The 25,752-nt window shown below is 42.3% G+C and overlaps 1 protein-coding gene across 3 annotated transcripts in view; it reads left to right on the forward strand.

Moving 5' to 3' along the window:
- Nucleotides 1-25,752, forward strand: part of LOC141259633 (amine sulfotransferase-like) — a 295,064-nt gene that overhangs the window by 97,072 nt on the left and 172,240 nt on the right. The gene's annotated exons all lie outside the window — the stretch shown is intronic.

Genomic DNA, 25,752 nt, shown 5'->3' on the forward strand with positions numbered 1-25,752 from the left:
TGTCCCTGAGTATCGCACACCTTGTGCTTTTTGATACTCCAGTAATGTTGTAGCTCTGAAATATGGCAAAACTGGTGGCGAATGGCATCTTTGCAGCTTCACGCTTTATTTTCCTCAATTCATGGGCAGTTATTTTGCGCCTTTTTTGGCCAACACGCTTCTTGCGACCCTGTTGGCTATTTGCCATGAAATGCTTGATTGTTCGGTGATCACGCTTCAAAAGTTTGGAAATTTCAAGACTGCTGCATCCCTCTGCATGACATCTCACAATTTTGGATTTTTCAGAGACTGTCAAATCTCTCTTCTGACCCATTTTGCCAAAGGAAAGGAAGTTGCCTAATAATTAAGCACACCTTATATAGGTTGTTGATATCATTAGTCAACACCCCTCTTCATTACAGGGATGCACATCACCAGATTTACTTAATTGGTAGTTGGCTCTCAAGCCTATGCAGCTTGGAGTAGGACAACATGTATAAAAAGTATCATGTGATCAAAATACTCATTTGCCTAATAATTCTGCGCACAGTGTATATGTCCCTCATCCTGGTATATACATCTCCCATCCTGTTTTACGTGTTCTCCATCCTGGACCCATCCTGGTATACATGTTTCCCATCCTCGTATACATGTCCCCCATTCTGGGCACATCCAATGCAATTCAATTCAAAGAAGCTTTATTGGCAGGACCAAATAAACATTTGTTTTGCCAAAGCAAGTGTACAGTAGGGGATAGGGATTGGGACTGTGGGGATGATTGATGGGGACTATGGGGATGATGGATGGGGACTGTGGGGATGATGGATGGGTACTGTGGGGATGATGGATGGGGACTGTGGGGATGATGGATGGGGGCACATCCAGGGTGGGGGCTATGGAAGTCCATGGCATATCATAGTTCTCTTTCTCGCAGCCTATGCCATGTGTTCACATATTGTGCTGCTATCTCCACTGTGCTCTTTTCTTCCCCCAGCAGGATTTATGTTTTCTCTTCCTCCTTCATGGATTTGAAGTTTGCGAAGAGATCAGAGAGTCTCCTGAAGTGAGTGTCCCTGACTGGTGAGTATTTGGTGCAGTGTAGCAGGAATTGGGTCTCATCCTCCAGGGCCTCCAGGTCACAGTGTGGGCACAGTCTGTCCTCTCTGGGCTTGTAGCTCTGTCTGTGCCGGCTGACCTCGATGGCCAGATTGTAGGCACTGAGTTTAGGATACTGTTGAACAGTTTTCCCAGGTTGCTGCTGATACATATGCCTCTGTAGTTGGCAGGGTTATACCTGTCCCCACTCTTGTGAATGGGTGAGATGAGGCCTTGGTTCCAGGTGTGAGGGAAGTAGCCAGCGCTCAGCATGATATTGAACAGTTTAGCCATTGCAGCCTGTATTTCTGGTGGGTTGTATTTCAGCATTTCCGGCGGGATTCCATCCAGGCCGCTGGCTTTTCTACACCTTATGGAAGACATTGTCTCTGAAACTTCCTGTAATGTGATTGGTGTATCCAGAGGGTTTTGAAAATTTTTTACTTTTTCCTCCAATGCCTTGAGTTTTGCAATCATATTTTCCTGTTCTTGGCTTAGTCCTTCCTTTGGGATGTCTTTGTATAGGTCACTGAAGTACTGGAGCAAGATGTTGCCGTTTTGGATATGGATGTAGCTTTTCTTGCTTTTTGTGCCCATGTGGTTCCATAGTTCCCAGAAGGAGTTGTCTTGGAGGGCGTCTTGGAGTTGGTTAAGTTTAGTTGAGATGTAACTTTGCTTCTTCCTCCTGAGGATGGTTTTGTATTGCTTTTGTATGCTGTCATAGGCATCTCTGAGATCCGGGTGGTTGGGGTCTCGGTGTTTCTTGTTTGAGGCTGTTCTCAGGCTCTTCCAAACTTCTTTACATTCTCTGTCAAACCAACCTAGTCCGTCCATGGTATAGAGCAGTGTTTCCCAAACTCTAGTCCTCACGGCCCCCCACAGGTAATGTTTTCAGGATTTCTATAGTGCTGCACAGCCAAGAGAATTACTGATGCCTTGATGATACTTCCACCACCTGGCCAATTCTAAGAAAATCCTGAAAACATGAGCTAATGGGGTCCGTGAGGACTGGAGTTTGGGAAACACTGGTATAGAGTATCTCAATGAGGTCTTTTGCAGCTTGACTCACTCCTTCTGGGTTTGACTTTTACTCGTAGTTGTAGAAGTGGTGGAGCATCTCCTGTATTTCGGGGATGCTTCGAACCTCTTTATACTTTGTTGCCGATGCCTTGGACCATTTATAGGATGGAGGCAGCTTGAATAGGCCGTTCAGCTGGGGCTTTTCTGTTGATGATTTCTTTGAAGATTTCATGTATAGAAGAAGTTGGCTGTGATCTGTCAGGTGACAATGAAGGCACCTATATTCGCCGGGTCCATGTCTGTAATGGCATAGTCAACAACACTCCTTCCTACATGGGAGTTTAATGTAAATCTTTCTAGAGAGTCTCCTTTGGTAAGGCCGTTGAGTATATGAAGTCCTAAACTTCTGCATAGGTTCAGGAGATTTTTGCCACTTTTGTAGACTGTACTGTCGTAGCTTTTTCTCTCTGTGTATACTGAGCCGTGGTCATCAGCCTTTGCTCCAAATATGTAGATGTGTCTGTTCGTGGTCAGAAAGTCTTTTTCTCTCCCTGTTCTGGCATTGAGGTCTCCAAAGATTAGAACTTTGCCAAGGGCCTGATAATGGGCAGCTTCTCTTTGTAAGTTCTCGAACGTAGGTAGCGCAGAGGTAGACATCAGACTGAGAGGTGAGAATGGAGCTGCTGGTTCTGATCCATGTGTAGTTTTCTCCTCTCTTCATCAGTTTGATGTATGGTTGAAGCTCCTCTTTATACCAGAGTGATATTCCTCCTGAGCAGCGACCCTGCTTGATGTTTTTATTTTTCGGGGCGGGGATGGAGATTTCCCTGAATCCAATGGGCACCAGGGATTTGTTTTCAACTGTGGACCATGTTTCCAGGAGGATCTGAATGTCTATATTTTTCAGTATTTGTGTAAAGTTGGGGTTATTTCTTTTACATCCAAAGGCCGAGGTGTTCAGGCCTTGGATGTTCCAACTGCTAATCATAAGTGAAGTCATTTTTTCTATATAACTTGTGTGCATATATCTTTTAATGAGTGTGGCTGTGTAGGATACACCGGATTTCTGACTGGTTTATTAATGACGCTCGCTTCATCCAGTCACATTTGTTTCCTGCACAATGTGCTGAGCCGGGTCTTATCTCCTCCATGTCTCTGCTCTGCATTTCTCTTATCTGGATTAGAGATGAGCGGTGTTCGACTAGAACTGTTCGCCAATCTCAAATTCGAGCTGTTTTGGGCGGTGTTCGAGTTGTTCGACGAACCCGAACGATTTGCAAAAAATTCGGCTGTTCGAGGTTATGTTCGATAACTGTTCGTGCACCAAAAGCGTGTCCTGCATGTCTGGCGCTATTTAGAGCACCAATCATGCAGGGATTGTCTGCCACTCACTGTAATGCCACAGCCATGGTGGTTGTGGCATTACAGTGATTGCCCAAATCGATGGGAACAGTGCTCACAGTGAAACATGAAAAGCCGGCAATTCAGCAGCGGCATACACCGGTACCCGACAATTTAGAACCGAAAGAATAGAGCATCACAAATAGCTTAGATAGATAGAAACATGTCAGTCACATATATATGAAGTACAGTGACAGTGTTGATTACTGTACTTGTCATTTAGTGTAAAGGATTTATAAAAAAAAATATTAGTGTTTTCATGCACCGTCTCTTTAAAAAAGCCGGCCGGCAATTCAGCAGCGGTACCCGGCAATTTAGAAAGGAAGCAATAGAGCATCACACATAGATTAGATAGATAGAAACATGTCAGTCACATATATATGAAGTACAGTGACAGTGTTGATTACTGTACTTGTCATTTAGTGTTAAAATAAAGGATTTATTTAAAAAAAAATTGGCGTGGGATCCCCCATAATTTTAGTCTCTAGCGGAGGTTAAGCAGACGGCTGGGGCAGATGTTTGAAGCCTGGGAAGGGGTAATACCCACGGAGCTTCCCAGGCTACTAATATCAGCCCCCAGCTGAATGCCTAGCCTTTACTAGCTATTAAAATGGGGGACCCCCCAAAAAATTGACGTGGGGTCCCCCCTATTTTAATAGCTAGCAAAGGCTAGGCAGACAGCTGGGGGCTGATATTAATAGCCCAGGAAGGGAGCCATGAATATTGGCCCCCTCCCAGGCTAGAAACACCAGCCGTCAGCCGCCCCAGAAATGGCACATCCATAGGATGCGCCAATTCTGGCACTTAGCCTCGCTCTTCCCACTGCCCTGTAGCGGTGGCAGTGGGGTAATAGGGCTGGGGTTGATGTCAGCTTATAATGCCAGCTGACATCAAGCCCAGGTTAGTAATGGAGAGGCGTCTATAAGACACCCCCATTACTAACCCCATAGTCAAAGTTAAAAAAACACACAAACACCCAGAATAAAGTCCTTTAATTGAAATAAAGACACAATTCTTTATTGTTCTAAATTAAACTCTACTTACCATCACGCCCATTCCAGCTGAAGCCAACGATCCCCTGCAATAAAAGAAAAATAATAAAGCAACATAATCCTTACCTTCCCATGGTTCCCACGACAGCTTCAGCTCTGCTACATCGAGATGACAGGCTGGACCGCAGCAGAAAGCTGCCATCCAGCCTTTCATCCCGCAGACACTGAGAAGCGCAGGCTTGCTTGCGCTCCTCAGCGTCTCTCTGTGACGGCATCCAGATGAGCCGAGTTCATGTCCAATGAACTCGGCTCACCTCATGCACGTCACTGACAGCGTGGGAAAATTCTCACGCTGAAGCGCTGAGTGCAGGAGAATTCTCCCACGCTGTCAGTGACGTGCATAAGGTGAGCTCATGTCCAATGAACTCAGCTCACCTCCTGCACGTCACTGACAGCGTGGGAGAATTCTCCTGCACTCAGCGCTTCAGTGTGAGAATTCTCCCACGCTGAAGCGCTGAGTGCAGGAGAATTTTCCCACGCTGTCAGTGACGTGAATGAGGTGAGCCGAGTTCATTGGACATTAACTCGGCTCATCTGGATGCCCTCACAGAGAGACACTGTGGAGCGCAAGCAAGCCTGCGCTTCTCAGTGTCTGCGGGATGACAGGCTGGATGGCAGCGTTCTGCTGCGGTCCAGCCTGTCATCTCGATGTAGCAGAGCTGAAGCTGTCATGGGAACCATGGAAAGGTAAGGATGATGTTGCTTTATTATTTTTCTTTTATTTCAGGAGATCGTTGGCTTCAGCTGGAATGGGCGTGACGGTAAGTATGGTTTAATTTAGAACAATAAAGAATTGTGTGTTTATTTCAATTAAAGGACTTTTTTCTGGGTGTTGTGTTTTTTTTAAATACTTTACTAGAAATTCATGGTGGTCATGTCTAATATTGGCGTGACCCCATGAATTTTGGGCTTAGGGCCAGCTGATAATGCCAATCTGGCCCTAACCCCTTTATTACCCAGTGAGCCACCGCATCAGGGCCCTGGATGAGTTGGGTACAGCGCCAGAAGATGGCGCTTCTATGAATGCGCCATTTTCCGGGGTGGCTGCGGACTGCAATTTGCAGCGGGGGTGGCCCAGAAAGCTTGGGCCTCCCTGCGCTGCGGATTCCAGCCCCCAGCTGCCTAGTTGTACCTGGCTGGACACAAAAACAGGTTAGTAATGGAGAGGCGTCTATAAGACACCCCCATTACTAACCCCATAGTCAAAGTTAAAAAAAACACACAAACACCCAGAATAAAGTCCTTTAATTGAAATAAAGACACAATTCTTTATTGTTCTAAATTAAACCATACTTACCATCACGCCCATTCCAGCTGAAGCCAACGATCTCCTGCAATAAAAGAAAAATAATAAACCAACCTCATCCTTACCTTTCCATGGTTCCCACGACAGCTTCAGCTCTGCTACATCGAGATGACAGGCTGGACCGCAGCAGAACGCTGCCATCCAGCCTGTCATGCCGCAGACACTGAGAAGAGCAGGCATGCTTGCGCTCCTCAGTGTCTCGCTGTGACGGCATCCAGATAAGCCGAGGTCATGTCCAATGAACTCGGCTCACCTCATGCACGTCACTGACAGCGTGGGAAAATTCTCACGCTGAAGTGCTGAGTGCAGGAGAATTCTCCCACGCTGTCAGTGATGTGCATGAGGTGAGCTCATGTCCAATGAACTCAGCTCACCTCATGCACCTCACTGACAGCGTGGGAAAATTCTCCTGCACTCAGCGCTTCAGCGTGAGAATTCTCCCACGCTGTAAGTGACGTGCATGAGGTGAGCCGAGTTCATTGGACATGACCTCGGCTCATCTTTATGCCGTCACAGAGAGACACTGTGGAGCGCAAGCAAGCCTGCTCTTCTCAGTGTCTGCTGGATGACAGGCTGGATGGCGGCGTTCTGCTGCGGTCCAGCCTGTCATCTCGATGTAGCAGAGCTGAAGCTGTCGTGGGAACCATGGAAAGGTAAGGATGAGGTTGGTTTATTATTTTATTTTTATTACAGGAGATCGTTGGCTTCAGCTGGAATGGGCGTGATGGTAAGTATGGTTTAATTTAGAACAATAAAGAATTGTGTCTTTATTTCAATTAAAGGACTTTATTCTGGGTGTTTGTGTGTTTTTTTTAACTTTGACTATGGGGTTAGTAATGGGGGTGTCTTATAGACGCCTCTCCATTACTAACCTGGGCTTGATGTCAGCTGGCATTATAAGCTGACATCAACCCCAGCCCTATTACCCCACTGCCACCGCTACAGGGCAGTGGGAAGAGCGAGGCTAAGTGCCAGAATTGGCGCATCCTATGGATGTGCCATTTCTGGGGCGGCTGACGGCTGGTGTTTCTAGCCTGGGAGGGGGCCAATATTCATGGCACCCTTCCTGGGCTATTAATATCAGCCCCCAGCTGTCTGCCTAGCCTTTGCTAGCTATTAAAATAGGGGGGACCCCACGTCATTTTTTTGGGGTGGTCCCCCATTTTAATAGCTAGTAAAGGCTATGTATTCAGCTGGGGGCTGATATTAGTAGTCTGGGAAGCTCCGTGGGTATTACCCCCTCCCGAGGCTTCAAACATCTGCCCCAGCCGTCTGCTTAACCTCTGCTAGAGCTTAAAATTATGGGGGATCCCCACGCCAATTTTTATTTTAATAAATCCTTTATTTTAACACTAAATGACAAGTACAGTAACCAACACTGTCACTGTACTTATTATAAATGTGACTGACATGTTTCTATCTATCTAATCTATGTGTGATGCTCTATCTTTCTGTTCTAAATTGTCGGGTACCGCTGCTGAATTGCCGGCCGGCTTTTTTAAAGAGACAGTGCATGAAAACACTATTATTTTTTTAAATAAATCCTTTACACTAAATGACAAGTACAGTAAGCAACACTGTAACTGTACTTCATATATATGTGACTGACATGTTTCTATCTATCTAATCTATGTGAAGCTCTATTCTTTCTGTTCTAAATTGTCGGGTACAGATGCTGAATTGCCGGCCGGCTTTTTTAAAGAGACGGTGCATGAAAACACTAATATTTTTTTTAATAAATCCTTTACACTAAATGACAAGTGCAGTAACCAACACTGTCACTGTGCTTCTTATATGTGTGACTGCCATGTTTCTATCTATCTAATCTATGTGTGATGCTCTATTCCTTCTTGTCTAAATTGTCGGGTACCGGTGTATGCCGCTGCTGAATTTGCCGGCCGGCTTTTTTAAAGAGAGTGTCTTCTGAGCAGTTTGTCAGCTTTTGGACACCTTTGCAGGTGTTTTCTATGTGTTTCTATGTGTTTTTGTTTGCCTGCCATTGGTTTTAATGGTGTTCGACGGTGTTCTAAGGTGTTCTACGAACAGTTCGACGAACAGTTCCTCGAACATCCCGGTGTTCGATGAACCGAACCGAACCCGAACACTACGGGGGTGGCTCAACACTAATCTGGATGTCTCTGTTTTGCATAGCTCTGTGTGAGGCTGGTTGTCTCCTCCGTGGTGTTATTCTCTGATGGTCCAGTTTTGGGTGAGGGTGTTTGTTCCAGTTGTCTGTGATATAATTGTGGTTTCCTGTTTTTTCATTGCCATGGGCCTTTCCATAAAATTTTTGTTGACGTTGGGTCCAAGCCAGGGGTCTCTGTTTAGTATGATGTCCTTCAGCTCTTTGGCCAGGAGGCTGACCCCTTGTTTGTCAAGGTGCTTGCTGTCATAAAGGTGATGGTGATTTATGGAGGGGTGAAGTGCCAGAGTCACTCCTGGCACAGATTGCATTCTTGTCATGAGGTCCAGGTTGATGTTCTAGATGGTTTGGCTGGTAATATCCTTTCTTGGGAGCAGAGATGACAGAATGATTTTGCTGTCTGGGAATTTTAGTTGTGTCGTCCTTGCTAGTTGGGCCAATTGTCCTGCGATCTGCTGGCGCTGGTCTGGCAGGTTGTTTGTACCTGTGTGAATTATAATATTATTTGAGTTGGTAAATCATGGATCATTGATGACTGCTGTCACCTGTTCAATGGTTGCACAGCAGATTTTATTGACCCATTTTCCTGGGAATAGATGCCGTGTATTCAATAGTTCCCATTTAAGTCCATTATTCGGAAGATATCAGGACTTTGTAATGTCACGAGTGAGTTATGTGGCTGCTAATGGGGGTGTGTGCTGGAGACTATGCTGGTGGCAGGATCTATTCTCTCTTCTATGGGTCTGGTTTCTGATTCGCTTTCAGGTTTCTTCATATTTTTGGGGTTATTCGGCATCTCGGCCTCCTGGCCAGTGGAGGTCACGTTGTCTGCACTCCTCATTCTCATGGCCTCGTTCTGGCTCAGATGTCTAGGTGTCTGTGGTTTTAGCTTTTCTATCTCCTGTCTCTGCCTGGCATTTTCCTGCTGCAGTTCACCTATTGCCTCTTTTATTTCCTGCAGTCTCTTTCTAGTTGATATAGACAGTTTCTCAGGGTCTCTTGAGTGAGGGGTGTGAGGAAACGGAGGCAGCAGTGGTGTCTCTGGCTCTGGATGTCTCTGTAGAGGTGAGAACATCAGAGGTGGCTGGGTTTTGTCGTTCTTTGTGAGTTTGGGCCTGGAGTTTAATATGAGGGAAACTGTCTTGAAATTGCTGTAGATTATCCTCAGTCCCTTGTACCAGCATACCTCCCAACTTTTGAAGAACAGAAAGAGGGACAAATTACGTGGCCACACCCCAATCCACGCCCATTTACCATTATCTGACAGGAGGAGTTGTCACAGGAGCGCTGGTAGTGAGGGAAATTCAGCAGACGGCGGAGACTGCAGGTTGTAGACCCAAATCCCGGACTGTCTGCTGTATCTGGGACAGTTGGGACTAGAGATGAGCGGATGGATTGCCGGGTCTCCAGTCCAGCATCCAGATCAGTGCTACCTGTTTTCTGCAGATGTCCGCACCAAACTCCACAATAACAAACTCTTTCCCCTTATTTGATGCGTTTCTGGTGCAGATGTGAAGACGCGTTTTAAGGTGCTTTTTATAATACAGAAAAGCTTTGATTTTGCCCTTATTGAAGTATCTGCATTTTTTTAGGCTCAACATAGAAGCGTCTGAAGATGCTACTGAACTCGGCGGTAGTGATGAGCGAGCGTGTGTTGTTAACCCTTTTGGCAAGCACACTCGGCATTTATGTTAGTGCCACTGCGGCTGCATGTGTCACGGCATCCTGCATGTGTCACAGCTGTCTAACAGCCGCGACACATGCAGTCGCAGCGGCTCAAACATAGATGCCAAACACACCAAAAAATACTCAGCGAACACCCGAGCGTGTTCACCAAAAGGGTTAACAATACATGCTCGCTCATCACTCCTCTGCGGTTTTGTAGCATTTTCTCTCTATAGGCTTCTTCTGAAAAAACGCAGAGCGAAAAAAAACGGCGCAGCATTTTTAAGTGCAGAATCAAAGCTTTTCTGTACTATTAAAAAGAGTTAAAAACTCTGCTTCATATCTTCCCCAAAATCTCATCAAATACGCGGGAAAACACATAAAAGAAACGCAGCAAACACACAATAGTCAGAGAAGATTATTACTGCGTTGTCTGGTGCGAACACCTGCAGAAAAAAAGCAGCAGAAAGAACGCAGCATTTACTATTATTATGGGTTTAAGAAAGAAAAAATATCAATCACGCCATTTTTTTATGCCATTTACCGATCCCCGTAAATATTCTGATCGCTGTGTTCTGCGGGTCATTACGATTACAGGGACGCCAAATAAGTCCATGTTATTTGCTGATTTGTGATGTTCTTTATTTTTTACAAAACGCATTAAAAATGACAAGATTTCTTTCATTATCAAATGTTTTTCTTTATTATTTTTTAGCAATTTTATAGGCTGAAAAAATCTCTTATTCTCCATGTAGAATAAAAATACCTAGAAATACACTGCTGTGTACTATGTATTAGTGTATTTCTATTCTAGGCAGATTCTGGAGTACAGACCAAGTAGACAGAATTCTAGCAACAACTTCACTAGAGCTTGTCGCTCTGCATGTTAAGGGTCTGTGTCAGTAATGTTTTAAGGTTGTGGGTTCAAGACCAGGGATGCACAGAAAAAAAAAATTGTAATTGATCACAAATTTGCTACTTTTATTTATACAATCAAAAAGTTTTTTTTCTTCTGCTCAGTATACAGGTACCAAAAAAATGCATTGCTATACACAATGTATTTCTATAGACTTGTATGAGCTGCTGCTAGTCATTGACTGCATTGTAGAGTCAACAAGTTAACTAAATCCTCCTATGTTTACCGTTGACAGCTGAAGCTCAGTGGTTAGAGCTGCAGCCTCTGGTCACTGAGTTCCCAGTTTGATGGTCCTACCCGTGGATGCTCAGTCCTCTGAATGTCAGACCTGGTGCTGCCTCTTGTTTGCTCTCTGTCCTCCAGAAGATTCTTGTTTTGTCCTTTAAATCTCCTATTTTCTCCTTTTTGATAAAATTTTTTAGTCCAGCTCAGTCCAGCTCGCTTTTCTTTTCCACGGAGTTTAATTTTTCCAGGTTATGTCTTATAGTTTGCTCATTACAAGGTATAAAGTGATAAAAGTTCAAGAGCTCAGGTTCTGTGCTTCTTACTCCTAGGAATGGTGGGCGGGATGGATCCTGATCCACATCCTGATATGCATTAACTGCTGTGTTCCACCATTTACAAAAATATAGCGGCTATACGGACGAAACGAAGGAAATGATTATCCGTAGTATTGAATATCTCCTTGAGCATAATTTTTTTATGTTCAATGAAGAATATTATTTCCAAATTAAAGGTTGCCCAATGGGCTCATGTTTCTCCCCATCTTTAGCCGTACTTTTTGTATCATGGTGGGAAGAAAGCACTATTTTCACAGACAAAAATCCTTTTAAAAATGACATTGAACTATATGTTAGATATTTGGAAGATGTTTTACTAATATAGGTAGGAGAAGTGGAAAAAAATCCCATATTTTTTATCCTATATCAATGCTAATGATGTAAATTTACAATTTACTTATACTGAACCGCTGCATAAAATCAGCTTTTTGGATTTGTATCTCATGGGGGATGTAAAACAACAAAAGGTTAGATATCGCAACTATAGAAAACCTATTAGTGGGAACACTACACTTAGAGCAGACAGCTGCCACCCCGCCCATACTGTGAATTCAATCCCCTATGGGGAATTAAATAGAATTTATAGGAATAGCTCTGATATCACACTATTCAACGAACAAGCAAAGGTAGCAACATCTAGATTAATGGAAAGGGGGTATAAGAAAAAAAACATATTGATGCAGCATTAAAAAAAGTTCTTGTAAGAAATACTCATTTAAACAACAGAGATGATGGTATTAATAACAACCAGAAACCAATAACAATAAAATCAAATAATATGGACAAAAAAAACATCTTCAGTACCCCATATAATTGACAATTTCAGGAAATAAAAAATATTATAAACAGATATGTCCCTGTATTATTCCAAGATCGGGACTTAAATAAAATCCTGAAAAATGGATTAGTATGTGTGCCGAGAAAAGGTAGATCAATAGGTGCTACTCTTTCCCCAAGTCTATACATGCCACAAAAAAAGTGATAAAAAAGCCTGGCTAAGTTGTAAAGGTTTTTCTAAATGTGCATGTTCCAAATGTACGATGTGTCAGTACACACTGCAAACTCAAAAAATTGATGCAGCCAATGATATTAAAAGATTTATTAATTGAAATACAAATTATGTTGTGTATTGCATATTTTGCAAAGAACGTAAAATAAAATACATTTGGCTGCACAATACGTAAATTAAAGGATTGCAGAACATGTTACCAACATCAAAAATCAAAACGCATCCTATTCAGGAGCATGCAAGCATTTTGTAGAGAGACATAAAGGTGGAATTAAACAATTTTTCATTCTATGGGATAGAAAAAGTGGATATTCCTATTAGAGGAGGGGATTGGAGGAAAAAACTCCTCCTAAGAGAATTATTTTGGATCATTAAACTTGATACAAAATACCCCAACGGCATGAACCATAGGAATGATACTCTTTACCTATACTAATCTTAGGGATTTGTATGTAGGTTTTTTTTTTTTTCCCTTTTCCTCTCCTTCTGGTTTTCCTTGTGATTTAGCCTTGTGATTATGCTAATAATTCTCAAATGTGATTGATTGTCAACATACCTGTTTATTGATCAACGGTTGGTTACCATTTGTTTTTATACCATGCATCATAATGAATCTTATCTCAGTGAATAAGGGCTTTTTGCCAGAAAAAATTTGAGATGTATTCCCAACCTGTATGATCTTTTAAATTATTTTGTAATAAATTGAGGATTTTAATTATTTTTGGGACTCACCAAAATTATTTTCTTATCCTGAGATACATGTCCCTCATCCTGAACCCATTATGATATATATGTCTCCCACCCTGGTATATGTGTCCCTCATCTTGTTATATGTGTCCCATATTCTGATATATATGTCCCCCACCCTGTTATATATGTCTCCCATCCGGGTAAATATGTCCCCCAACCTGGTATCATCCTGGTATATATGTCTCCCATCCTGGGGCCATCCTGGCATATATGTCACCCATTCTAGGCTCATCCTGGAATATATGTCTCCTATCCCAGTATATATGTCACCCATCCTGGTATGTATGTCCGCCATCCTGGGCCCATCTTTGTATATATGTCTCCCATCCTGGATCCATCCTAGTATATATGTCCCTCCTCCTGGTATATATGTCTCCCATCCTGGACCCAGCCTGGTACATATGTTCTCCATCCTGGTATATATGTCCCCCATCCTGGGTTCAACATGATATACATGTCTCCCATCCTGGGCTCATCCTGGTATATATGTTTCCCATCCTGGGATATATGTCTCCCATTATAGACCCATCCTTGTATACATGTCTCCCATCCTGGTATATATGTCCCAATTCTGGTATATGTATCCCCCATCCTGGGTCCAACTTGATATACATTTCTCCCATCCTGGGCTCATCCTGGTATATATGTTTCCTATCCTGGTATATAAACTTCTCATCCTGGGCCTATCCTGGTATATATTTCCCCCATCCTTGACCATCCTGGTAAATATGTCTCCCATCTTGGGCCCATTATGATATATCTGTCTCCCATCTCAGTATATATGTCCCCTATCATGGTATATATGTCCCCCATCCTGATATATATGTCTCTCAACCTGAACCCATCTTGGTATACATGTCCCCTATCGTGGGGCCATCCTGTTATGTATGTCCCCATCCTGATATATACAACCCCTGGCAAAAATTATGGAATCACCGGGCTCAGAGGATGTTCATTCAGTTGTTTAATGTTGTTGAAAAAAAGCAGATCACAGACATGGCACAAAACTAAAGTAATTTCAAATGGCAACTTTAGGGCTTTAAGAAACACTAAAAGAAATCAAGATAAAAAATGTGGTACTCAGTAAGGGTAATTTTTTTCAGACAAAGCAGAGGGAAAAAATTATGGAATCACTCAATTCTGAGGAAAAAAATATGGAATCATGAAAAACAAACACACAAAAGAACACTCCAATACATCACTAGTATTTTGTTTCACCACCTCTGGCTTTAATAACAACTTGCAGTCTCTGAGGCATGGACTTATTGAGTGATAAACAGTACTCTTCATCAATCTGGCTCCAACTTTCTCTGATTGCTGTTGCCAGATCAGCTTTGCAGGTTGGAGCCTTGTCATGAACCATTTTCTTCAACTTCCACCAAAGATTTTCAATTGGATTGAGATCCGGACTATTTGCAGGCCATGACATTGACCTTATGTGTCTTCTTTCAAGGAATGTTTTCATAGTTTTTACTCTATGGCAGGATGCATTATCATCTTGAAAAATGATGTCATCATCCCCAAACATCCTTTCAATTGATGGGATAAAAAAAAAGTCCAAAATATCAATGTAAACTTGGGCATTTATTGAAGATGTAATGACAGCTTTCTCCCCAGTGCCTTTACCTGACATGCAGCCCCATATCATCAATGACTGTGGAAATTTGCATGTTCTCTTCATGCAGTCATCTTTATAAATCTCATTGGAACGGCACCAAACAAAAGTTCCAGCATCATCACCTTGCCCAATGCAGATTAGCAATTCATCCCTGAATATGACTTTCATCCAGTCATCCACAGTCCACGATTTCTTTTTCTTAGCACATTGTAACCTTGTTTTTTTCTGTTTAGGTGTTAATGATGGCTTTTGTTTAGCTTTTCTGTATGTAAATCCCATTTCCTTTAGGCAGTTTCTTACAGTTCGGTCACAGACATCGACTCCAGTTTCCTCCCATTCGTTTCTCATTTGTTTTGTTGTGCATTTACTGTTTCGGAGACATATTGCTTTAAGTTTCCAGTCTTGACACTTTGATGTCTTCCTTGGTCTACCAGTATGTTTGCCTTTAACAACCTTCCCATGTTGTTCGTATTTGGTCCAGATTTTAGACACAGCTGACTGAACAACCAACATCTTTTGCAACATTGCGTGATGATTTACCTTCTTTCAAGAGTTTGATAATCCTCTCCTTTGTTTCAATTGACATCTCTCGTGTTGGAGCCATGATTCATGTCAGCTCTCCAAGGTGTGATCACTCCTTTTTAGATGCACACTAACGAGCAGATCTAATTTGATGCAGGTGTTAGTTTTAGAAATGAAAATCTACAGGGTAATTCCATAATTTTTTCCTCAGAATTGAGTGATTACGTAATTTTTCCCTCTGCTTGGTCTGAAAAAAAATTACCCTTACTGAGTACCATATTTTTAATCTTGATTTCTTTTAGTGTTTCTTAACCCCTTAACAACATTTGACGTACTAATACGCGTCTGTGCCCTGGGACTTAAGAGCCAGACCCGTATTAGTACGTCATGGCGATCGCGCGCGCACACAGGCTGTGCGGGCGCGATCGCCGCCGGGTGTCAGCTGATAGTCACAGCTGACACCCGATACTATGTGCAGGGAGCGGTCCTGCACTGCTCCCAGCACATTAACCTCCCGCGATTGAAGTCGATCGAAGTCGATCGCAGCATTGCGGGGGCAAGGGGAGGTGATCGCAGATACTCACCTCCTCTTCCGGCTTCCAGCGCTGTCTGACGCGGCTTCCCGGGTGTTGCCATGACGACCCGATGTCGTCATGACAACATCCGGGTCACCAGACAGCAGGAAGATTGTTTGGACATGTGCAGTGCATCTCCAAACAATCTTCTCCCTGTCCAGCGCTGACAGCCTGCATGGCACAGGGATGGTGCTGCATTCCTGTGCCATGCAGGTGATCAGAGAAAAAAAAGTGAAAGTCCCATAGTGGGACAAAGTAATAAAGTATATAAACTTTCAGAAAGTGGAAAAAAATAAAAATAAAAATTGCAAAAATATAAAAAAAAGAAATAAAAAAAAGAAAATCCACCAAAAATAAAAATATAATGTACCCATCAATAACTATTATTATAAAAAAAGCAAAAAAACAATAAAAGTACACATATTTGGTATCGCCGCGTCCGGAACAACCTGACCTATAAAACTGTCCCACTAGTTAACCCCTTCAGTGAACACGGTAAAAAAAAAAAAAGAAGCAAAAAACAATGCTTTATCACCATACCGCCAAACAAAAAATGAAATAACACACGATCAAAAAGACAAATATAAACAAAAATGGTACCGCTGAAAACGTCATCTCGTCCCGCAAAAAACAAGCTGACATACAGCTCCATCAGCCGAAAAATAAAAAAGTTATAGCTCTCAGAATAAAGCTATGCTAAAAAATATTTTTTTCTATAAAATTGCTTTTATTATGTAAAAGTGCAAAACATAGAAAAACTATATAAATGTGGTACTGCTGTAAACGTACTGACCCGAAGAATAAAGCTACCTTATCTATTTTACCACACGCGGAACAGAATAAAAAAAATCAAAAAAAACAATTCCTGAATTGTTGGTTTTTGTTTATTCTGCCTCCAAAAAATCAGAATAGAAAGCGATCAAAAAGTGTCACGTGCCTGAAAATGGCACCAATAACAACGTCAACTCATCCCGCAAAAAACGAGCCATCACATGACTGTCTGCCAAAATCTGGAAAAATTATAACTCTCAAAATATGGCGATGCAAAAACTAGATTTTACAAAAAATGCGTCTTTTAGTGTGTGACAGCTGTCAGTCATAAAAACCCCATATGATTCTGGTATTGCTGTAATCACACCGACCCGAAGAATAAAGTCGTCTAATCACTTATACCGCACGAGGAACGGCGTCAAAAATAAACTCTCGGGTTAGAGTTGGGCTAGGGTTAGGGTTGTGATGGGGTTGGGATTTTTTTCAAAAGTAAGAAAAAAAGATGACGATATGGCGACTAGTGTTGAGCGCAAGTGCTCGCTACTTGAGTTTGCATCGGGTGCTCTGGTATGCATTGAGTATCGTGGGTATTTGAGTGACATGCTCGAGTCTCCGCCCCATATGCTTCGCGGCCAAAAAAACTTTACGGAGATTGCCTGCCATGCACGAGCGATCCCCGCATGTTTTTTTTTGGGTGTTTAATAACCGTGAAACATGCGGAGCAGAGACTCGAGCATGTCACTCGAGCACACGCTGTACATGGTGCATACCTGAGTACCCGATGCAAACTCAAGTAGCGAACACTTGCGCTCAAGACTAATGACAACTTATTCAATATGATGACCTAATGTTATCAAATTCTGTGTCGTACCTCTGGGTTCAAAATGTTCACTATGCACCTTAATAAAATCCTTGAGGGGTATAGTTTCCAAAATGGGGTCACTTGTGGGGGAGCTCCACTGTTTAGGCACATCACGGGCTCTCCAAACGCGACATGGTGTCCGCTAACAAATTGAATGGAAAATCGGCTCAAATTGTTAGCGGACGCCATGTTGCGTTTGGAGAGCCCCTGCGTGCCCAAACATTGGAGCTCCCCCACAAGTGACCCCCTTTTGGAAACTAGACCCCACAAGGCACCTATCTAGATGCATAGTGAGCACTTGGAACCCCCAGGTGCTTCACAAATTGATTCATAAAAATGAAAAAGTGTTTTTTTTTTCACTTTTTCATTTTTACGAATCAATTTGTGAAGCACCTGGGGGTTCCAAGTGCTCACTATGCATCTAGATAGGTGCCTTGGGGGGTCTAGTTTCCAAAATGTGGTCACTTGTGGGGGAGCTCCAATGTTTGGGCACACAGGGGCTCTCCAAACGCAACATGGCGTCCACTAATTATTCAAGCAAATTTTACAATCAAAAAGTCAAATGGCGCTCCTTCCCTTCCGAGCCCTGCCGTGCGCCCAAACAGTGTTTTTTCCCCACATATTGGGGATCTGCGTGCCCAGGGAAAATTGCACAACAAATTTTGGGGTCCATTTTTTCTTGTTACCCCTGTGAAAATAAAAAAAATGGGTCTAAAATAAAATTTTTGTGGAAAAAGTTAAATGTTAATTTTTTTCTTCCACATTCCAAAAATTCCTGTTAATAAAGTTCTTGAATGTGGTTTTGAGCACCTTGAGGGGTGCAGTTTTTAGAATGGTGTCACTTTTGGGTATTTTCTGTCATAAAGACCTCTCAAAGTGACTTCAAATGTGACGTGGTCCCTAAAAAAATGGTTTTGTAAATTTTGTTGGAAAAATGAGAAATCGCTGGTCAACTTTTAACCCTTATAGCTCCCTAAGAAAATAAAATTTTGGTTCCAAAATTGTGCTGATGTAAAGTAGACATGTGGGAAATGTTATTTATTAACTCTTTTGTGTGACATATCTCTCTGATTTAAGGGCATAAAAATTCAAATTTTGAAAATTGCTAAATTTTCGCCAAATTTCCGTTTTTTTCACAAATAAACGCAAGAGATATCGAAGAAATTTTACCACAGTCATGAAGTACAATATGTCACGAAAAAAACAGTCTCAGAATCAGGGGGATCCTTTGAAGCGTTCCAGAGTAATTACCTCATAAAGTGGCAGTGGTCAGAATGGTAAAAATTGGCCTGGTCATTAACGTGCAAACCACCCTCGGGGGTTAAGGGGTTAAAGCCCTAAAGTTGCCATTTGAAATGACTTTAGTTTTGTGCCATGTCTGTGATCTGATTTTTTCAACAACATTAAACAACTGAATGAACATCCTCCGAGCCCGGTGATTCCATAATTTTTGTCAGGAGTTGTATGTCTCCCATCCTGGTATATACAGTACAGACCAAAAGTTTGGACACACCTTCTCATTTAAAGATTTTTCTGTATTTTCATGAACATGAAAATTGTACATTCACACTGAAGGCATCAAAATTATGAATTAACACATGTGGAATTGTATACTTAACAAAAAAGTGTAAAACAACTGAAAATATGTCTTATATTCTAGGTTCTTCAAAGTAGCCACCTTTTGCTTTGATGACTGCTTTGCACACTCTTGGCATTCTCTTGATGAGCTTCAAGAGGTAGTCAGCGGAAATGGTCTTCCAACAATCTTGAAGTAGTTCCCAGAGATGCTTAGCACTTGTTGGTCCTTTTGCTTTCACTCTGCTGTCCAGCTCACCCCAACCATCTCGATTGGGTTCAGGTCTGGTGACTGTGGAGGCCAGGTCATCTGGGGTAGCACCCCATCACTCTCCTCCTTGGTCAAATAGCCCTTACATAGCCTGGAGGTGTGTTTGGGGTCATTGTCCTGTTAAAAAAAAATGATGGTCCAACTAAACGCAAACCGGATGGAATAGCATGCCACTGCAAGATGCTGTGGTAGCCATGCTGGTTCAGTATGCCTTCAATTTTGAATAAATCCCCAACAGTGTCACCAGCAAAGCAACCCCACACCATCACACCTCCTCCTCCATGCTTCACGGTTGGAGCCAGGCATGTAGAGTCCATCCGTTCACCTTTTCTGCGTCGCACAAAGACACGGTGGTTGGAACCAAAGATCTCAAATTTGGACTCATCAGACCAAAGATTTCCACTGGTCTAATGTCCATTCCTTGTGTTCTTTAGACCAAAACAAGTCTCTTGTGCTTGTTGCCTGTCCTTAGCAGTGGTTTCCTAGCAGCTATTTTACCATGAAGGCCTGCTGCACAAAGTCTCCTCTTAACAGTTGTTGAAGAGATGTGTCTGCTGCTAGAACTCTGTGTGGCATTGACGTGGTCTCTAATCTGAGCTGCTGTTAACCTGCTATTTCTGAGGCTGGTGACTCGGATAAACTTATCCTCAGAAGCAGAGGTGACTCTTGGTCTTCCTTTCCTGGGGCGGTCCTCATGCGAGCCAGTTTCTTTGTAGCGCTTGATGGTTTTTGCAACTGCACCTGGGGACACTTTCAAAGTTTTCCCAATTTTTTGCACTGACTGACCTTCATTTCTTAAAGTAATGATGGCCACTCATTTTTCTTTACTTAGCTGCTTTTTTCTTGCCATAATACAAATTCTGACAGTCTATTCAGTACGACTATCAGCTGTGTATCCACCAGACTTCTGCACAACACAACTGATGGTCCCAACCCCATTTATAAGGCAAGAAATCCCACTTATTAAACCTGACAGGGCACACCTGTGAAGTGAAAACCATTTTCGGTGACTACCTCTTGAAACTCATCAAGAGAATGCCAAGAGTGTGCAAAGCAGTCATCAAAGCAAAAGGTGGCTACTTTGAAGAACCTAGAATATAAGACATATTTTCAGTTGTTTCACACTTTTTTGTTAAGTATATAATTCCACATGTGTTAATTCATAGTTTTGATGCCTTCAGTGTGAATGTACAATTTTCATGTTCATGAAAATGCAGAAAAATCTTTAAATGAGAAGTTACATAGTTTATAAGTTACATAGTTTATAAGGCCGAAAAAAGACAAGCGTTCATCCAGTTCAGCCTATTTCTTGTGCACTGCAGCTATTCCGCAGCGTTGATCCAGGGGAAGGCAAAAAAAAAACATGCGGTATAGGCCAATTTACATCATTGAAGAAAAATTCACTTCCCAACACCAATCTGGCAGTCAGATTAAATCCCTGGATTAATTAACTATCACTAAGCATAAGATGTAATTTTATTGTTCTCAAGAAAGGCGTCCAGGCCTCTCTTGAACTCATTAAGTGAGTTGGACATCACCACTTCCTCTCCCAGAGAGTTCCAGAGTCTCACGGCTCTGACCGTAAAGAATCCCCTTCTATGCTGGTGCAGGAACCTCCTTTCCTCCAGACGCATAGTGTGCCCCCTCGTCTTTGTCACCATCCTTGGTATAAACAGGTCATGGGAGAGATCTCTGTACTGCCCCCTGATGTATTTATACATGTTTATGAGGTCTCCCCTAAGCCTTCTCTTTTCCAACGTAAATAGGCCTAATTTTGACAACCTCTCTGGGTATTCTAGTCCCTCCATTCCCTTTATTACCTTAGTCACCCTCCTTTGTACCCTCTCTAGCTCCAATAAGTCTTTCCTGAGCACCGGAGCCCAGAACTGTGCAAAATATTCTAAGTGCGGCCTTACCAGCGCTTTATACAGAGGAAGAACAATGTTCTCATCATATGCCCCTATTCCTCTTCTGATGCATGCCATGACTCTATTTGCCTTCGCAGCTGCTGCCTGACACTGGGCACTCCAATTTAATTTGCTATTAACCAAGACGCCCAGGTCCATCTCCATGTCAGATTTCCCCAACGGTTTCCCATTTAATATGTATGGGTGACTGCTGTTTTTCTTTCCCATGTGCATGACCTTACATTTATCGGCATTGAACCCCATTTGCTATTTTTTGGCCCAACTCCCCAATTTATCTAAATCCTCCTGTAGCTGTGCCCTATCCTCATCTGTATTAACTACTTTACAAAGTTTAGTATCATCTGCAAATATTGCTATTTTACTATGCAACCCTTCCACTAGATCATTAATAAATATATTAAATAATATAGGGCCCAAGACAGACCCTTGAGGCACCCCGCTAGTAACCCTGACACACCCTGAGCTTACTCCATTGATAACCACTCTCTGCTTTCTATCACTCAGCCAGCTATTTACCCAGGTGTGTCCAAAGGTGTCCAAAGTGTGTCCAGAAAGTGTGTCCAGAAGGTGTGTCCAAACTTTTGGTCTGTACTGTATGTCCTCCATCTTGGGCCAATCCTGGTATATATGTCACCTATCCTGGTATATATGTCTTCATTCCTGGTAAATATGTCCCAGATCCTGGTATATATGTCTCCCATCCTGGTATAAATGCCCTTATTCCAGGTATATATATTCCCCATCCTGGGTCCATCCAGGTACACTATATATGTCCCCCATTCTGTATATATGTCCCCATCCTGGGTCCAATGTGATATACATATCTTCCATGCTTGGACCATCCTGGCATATATGTCCCTCATCCTGGGCCCATTGTGATACTGTATATATGTCTCCCATCCCAGTATATATGTCCGCATTCCTGGTATATTTGTCTGATCCTGGACCCGTCTTGGTATGCATGTGTAAAAAAAATAAACAAAAAAGTACACATATTTGATATCGCCGCGTCCGTAACGACCCAACCTTTAAAATTGTTCCACTAATTAATCCCTTCAGTGAACACCGTCAAAAAATAAATAAAAAACAAAGCACAAAACTATGCTTCATCGTCACACCGCTGAACAAAAAGTTAAATAAAACGCGATCAAAAAGACAAATGGAAATAAAAATTGTATTGCTGAAAACATTATCTTGTCCCGCAAAAAACAAGCTGCTATATAGCACCATCAGTAGAAAAATAAAAAAGTTACAGCTCTCAGAATAAAGCGATGCAAAATAATTATTTTTTCTATAAAATAGTTTTTATTGTGTAAAAGCGCCAAAACATTAAAAAACTTTCTAAATGTGGTATCACTGTAATCATACTGACCCAAAGAATAAAGCTGCTTTATAATTTTTCCCACAGGCATAAAAAAATCCCCAAAAAACAATTCCTGAATTGTTGGTTTTTGTTCATTGTGCCTCACAAAAATCGGAATAGAAAGCGATCAAAAGATGTCATGTGCCCAAAAATGATACCAATAAAAACAACAACTCGTCACACAAAAAACAAGCCCTCACATGACTCTCTTGGCTGAAATATGGAAAAATTATAGTTATCAAAATATGGAGATTCAAATACTTGTTTGTAGAATAAAAAGCGTCTTTCAGTGTGTGACAGGTGCGAAACATAAAAAATAAATAAATAAATCTGGTATTGCTGTAATTGTACTGACATGAAGAACGATGTAAAAAATAAATAAAACCAATTCTTCACCTACTGTTTATTTGTTCATTCTGCCTCCCAAAGATCGCAATATGGCTCGGCTCACATTTATCCTGAGCTCTACACTGAGTGCTTACACTGGGGTTTCCGTGTAGATCTCTGAAATATGTGATTCAGACTTAACCCCCAGTGGAAGATTCCCTATAATGAGACAGATGGAGACACCATGGACGCTGTCTTGCCTTTGATCCGGCTGTGTCCATCTTTTTAGGCATGCATAAAAGTGCAGACCGCCACACTTCTGAACTTCTGAAAAAAAGGACACCACTGAGCAGAGGCCAGATGGAGTCCAGAGTAACTCTGCTGCCTCATTATAGTGAAAGGATCCCTCGGGTGCCTCATCTGAAGCATGTCAGCATAGAGCGCAGGATAAATGTGATCCCAAGTGTTATGTAAAATGTTCCTAACAATAGCTTCAAATCAATCCACAAAACAAGCCCCCACTCATGTCCGTCATCTATTAATGGAAATATAGGGGCTTCCACATTACTGATAGCACGAAAGCTCTGGAAAAGCAAAATGGCTCCTCTCCTCCAAAAGAAATCCAGAGAATTCTGCACTCCAAAATCCAAATGCTCCCATCCCTTCTGAGTCCCAGTGTGCCTAACCCACATTTAGCATCCATATGTTTGGCATTTCTGTAGCGATGAGAGCCCACCTAATTTATGGCTGCGTGTCTCCAGAAGCACAAGCTGGGCATAATGTACAGGTCACTACAATGTACTGGTCACTATAATGGCACTTTGCAATTTTCACTCAGAAACATTCACTACTGCTTGTGTCTGGAAAACACCCGTGGCGTCAAAGTCATCACTACACCAGTAGATAAATTCTCAAAGGGGTATTGTTAGGAACTGACCTGGGTTGGAGTAGTGGTATTGCAACCACTAGGGGCTGCATCGGGAGGTAGCATAATCAGGAAAAGCCAGAAGTCAGTACACAGGAACAGCAGTATAGTCTTGAAGGATTTAGCAGGTTGCGTAGTCAGGAAAAGACAGAAGTCGGTACACAGGAACATTAGTATAGTCTTGAAGGATTTAGCAGGTTGCATAGTCAGGAAAAGCCAGATGTCGGAATACAGGAACAGCAGTATAAACTTGCATGAGGCAGCAGGTGAAGGGAGAGCTTAACTAAAAGCTGGAAGTTCAATAATCTTGCAAAGAATGAGGTGCCAGGCTAGGTTTTAATAGGGTGTTCAATCAGGAATTCACAGGTGGAAGCCAATCAGCAACAACACAGGGTGTAACCGCTCAGGAACAACACATGTACTAGAATCTAGGTTAGCCAGGAGCTATCCAGCGAGCTGAATAGCTCTGAGGGAAGAGCAGCCACCTGGTGCACAAGAGCTGCTAGGTTCGAGTCCTGGCAGTAGTCCCTCCCTTGCAAGATGGCCTCTGGTCATCTCAGGCACTGGCTTCTCTGGATGTCTCTGATGAAAGCCTCACCATGGACTATTTCTAATGGAGGAGGAGGTTTCTTCCTGGAAACAAGTCACTGAAAGGTTTGAGCAAGGATACATGGAACACAGTGTGAATTTTCAGGCTGTTAAGAAAGTTTTAAACGGAAAGCATCTTAGTTAATTTGTGCAGAAATTTGAAAAGGTCCTATGAATTTTTGACCTAATTTCGACAAGGGTTCATTTGTTTTCAGATTTTTTGTAGATAGCCAAACCTTGTTACTGACCTGAAGGGTAGGAGGGGGTTTGCGATGCTTATCTGCTGTTTTTTTATATAATCTTCGTGGGCCTTCTGTAACTGCTCAATTAGTTCTTTCTGAGCTTTTTGCAATTTTGTTAGTCTGTAATTAACAGCAAAGAACCAAAGTATTAAATGGAAGATTAGGAATAAATACTGGATGCAAGCCATAATTAGAAAAAAATGGACCTTGGGATGTAGATGTGTTTGGAGGGAGTTATTATAGGCAAATTCTGCTGTTGGTAAAAAGTCCACGCAGTCATCCTGCAGGTAAGAAATAAAACAGTGTAGATATTGTTTGAGAATTTGGTTAGTTCTTTCAGTCTGGCCGTTGGATTGAGGATGCAAGGCAGTAGACAAATTGACAGTAACTCATGAAGCTGTACAGAAGCTTTTACAAATTTTTGATGTAAACTGAACACCTCTATCAGAAATTACATTTTCAGCAATTCCATGCAGCCTATATGTGTCTCTGACCATTAATACTGCCATTTGTTCATCAGTAGGAATTAGAGATAAGCGAATGTTTCAATATTCGATTCGGATTACGATCGCCGAATTTGCAATATTCGCCAATTAATTTGTCGAAAATTCGTCGAACATTATCGAATGCCATAGGATTCAATAGGGGGCAAAAAAAATGCACATACAACAACTTAAAATGGGTCCAAAAGCTTCCAAAACACATCAAATTAGGGGTAGACACCTGGAAAGTGCCATCAATTGATCCAGAATACAAGTACTATAATTATTATTATTATTATTATTATTATTACAGCAACATTTATTCCGTGGCGCTTTACATGTGAAAATGGGTCACCGTCGGTGACTCACCGACTGGTACAAGACTCTGCCTGCGAGGGCACACAAACAGTCTACAAGGGATAGGTGAGGATACAGTAGGTCAGGGTACAGCTAGTCGTGCAGCGATATGCTGGAGCGAGGGTTACTGCAGATTGTACGCTTGTCAGAAGAAGCGGGTCTTCAGATTCCTTTTCAAAGTTTCCACGGTAGGCAAGAGTCTGATGTGTTGGGGTACAGCGTTACACAGTTGGTTGAGATGCACCGGACAAATCTGCTGAGAGCCTAAGTGAAGGGAAGCTTCCAGGAGCTCACAACCGATCAGATTAACCCCTGCACCGATTAATATGAAGGTGAAAGGCTTCTAATGAGTGCAGGAGAGTCTTCTGGCTCCTCTCTGTCATGGTAAACCTGTGACACCTTGTAAGCTTCAACACAATGTTTACAAGGTAGACAGCAGCGGTGGTCGGT

The sequence above is a fragment of the Phyllobates terribilis genome, unplaced genomic scaffold (genome assembly GCF_046119375.1).
Source record: "Phyllobates terribilis strain yellow unplaced genomic scaffold, ASM4611937v1 Scaffold_3__8_contigs__length_932513732, whole genome shotgun sequence".
Lineage (NCBI taxonomy): Eukaryota > Metazoa > Chordata > Amphibia > Anura > Dendrobatidae > Phyllobates > Phyllobates terribilis.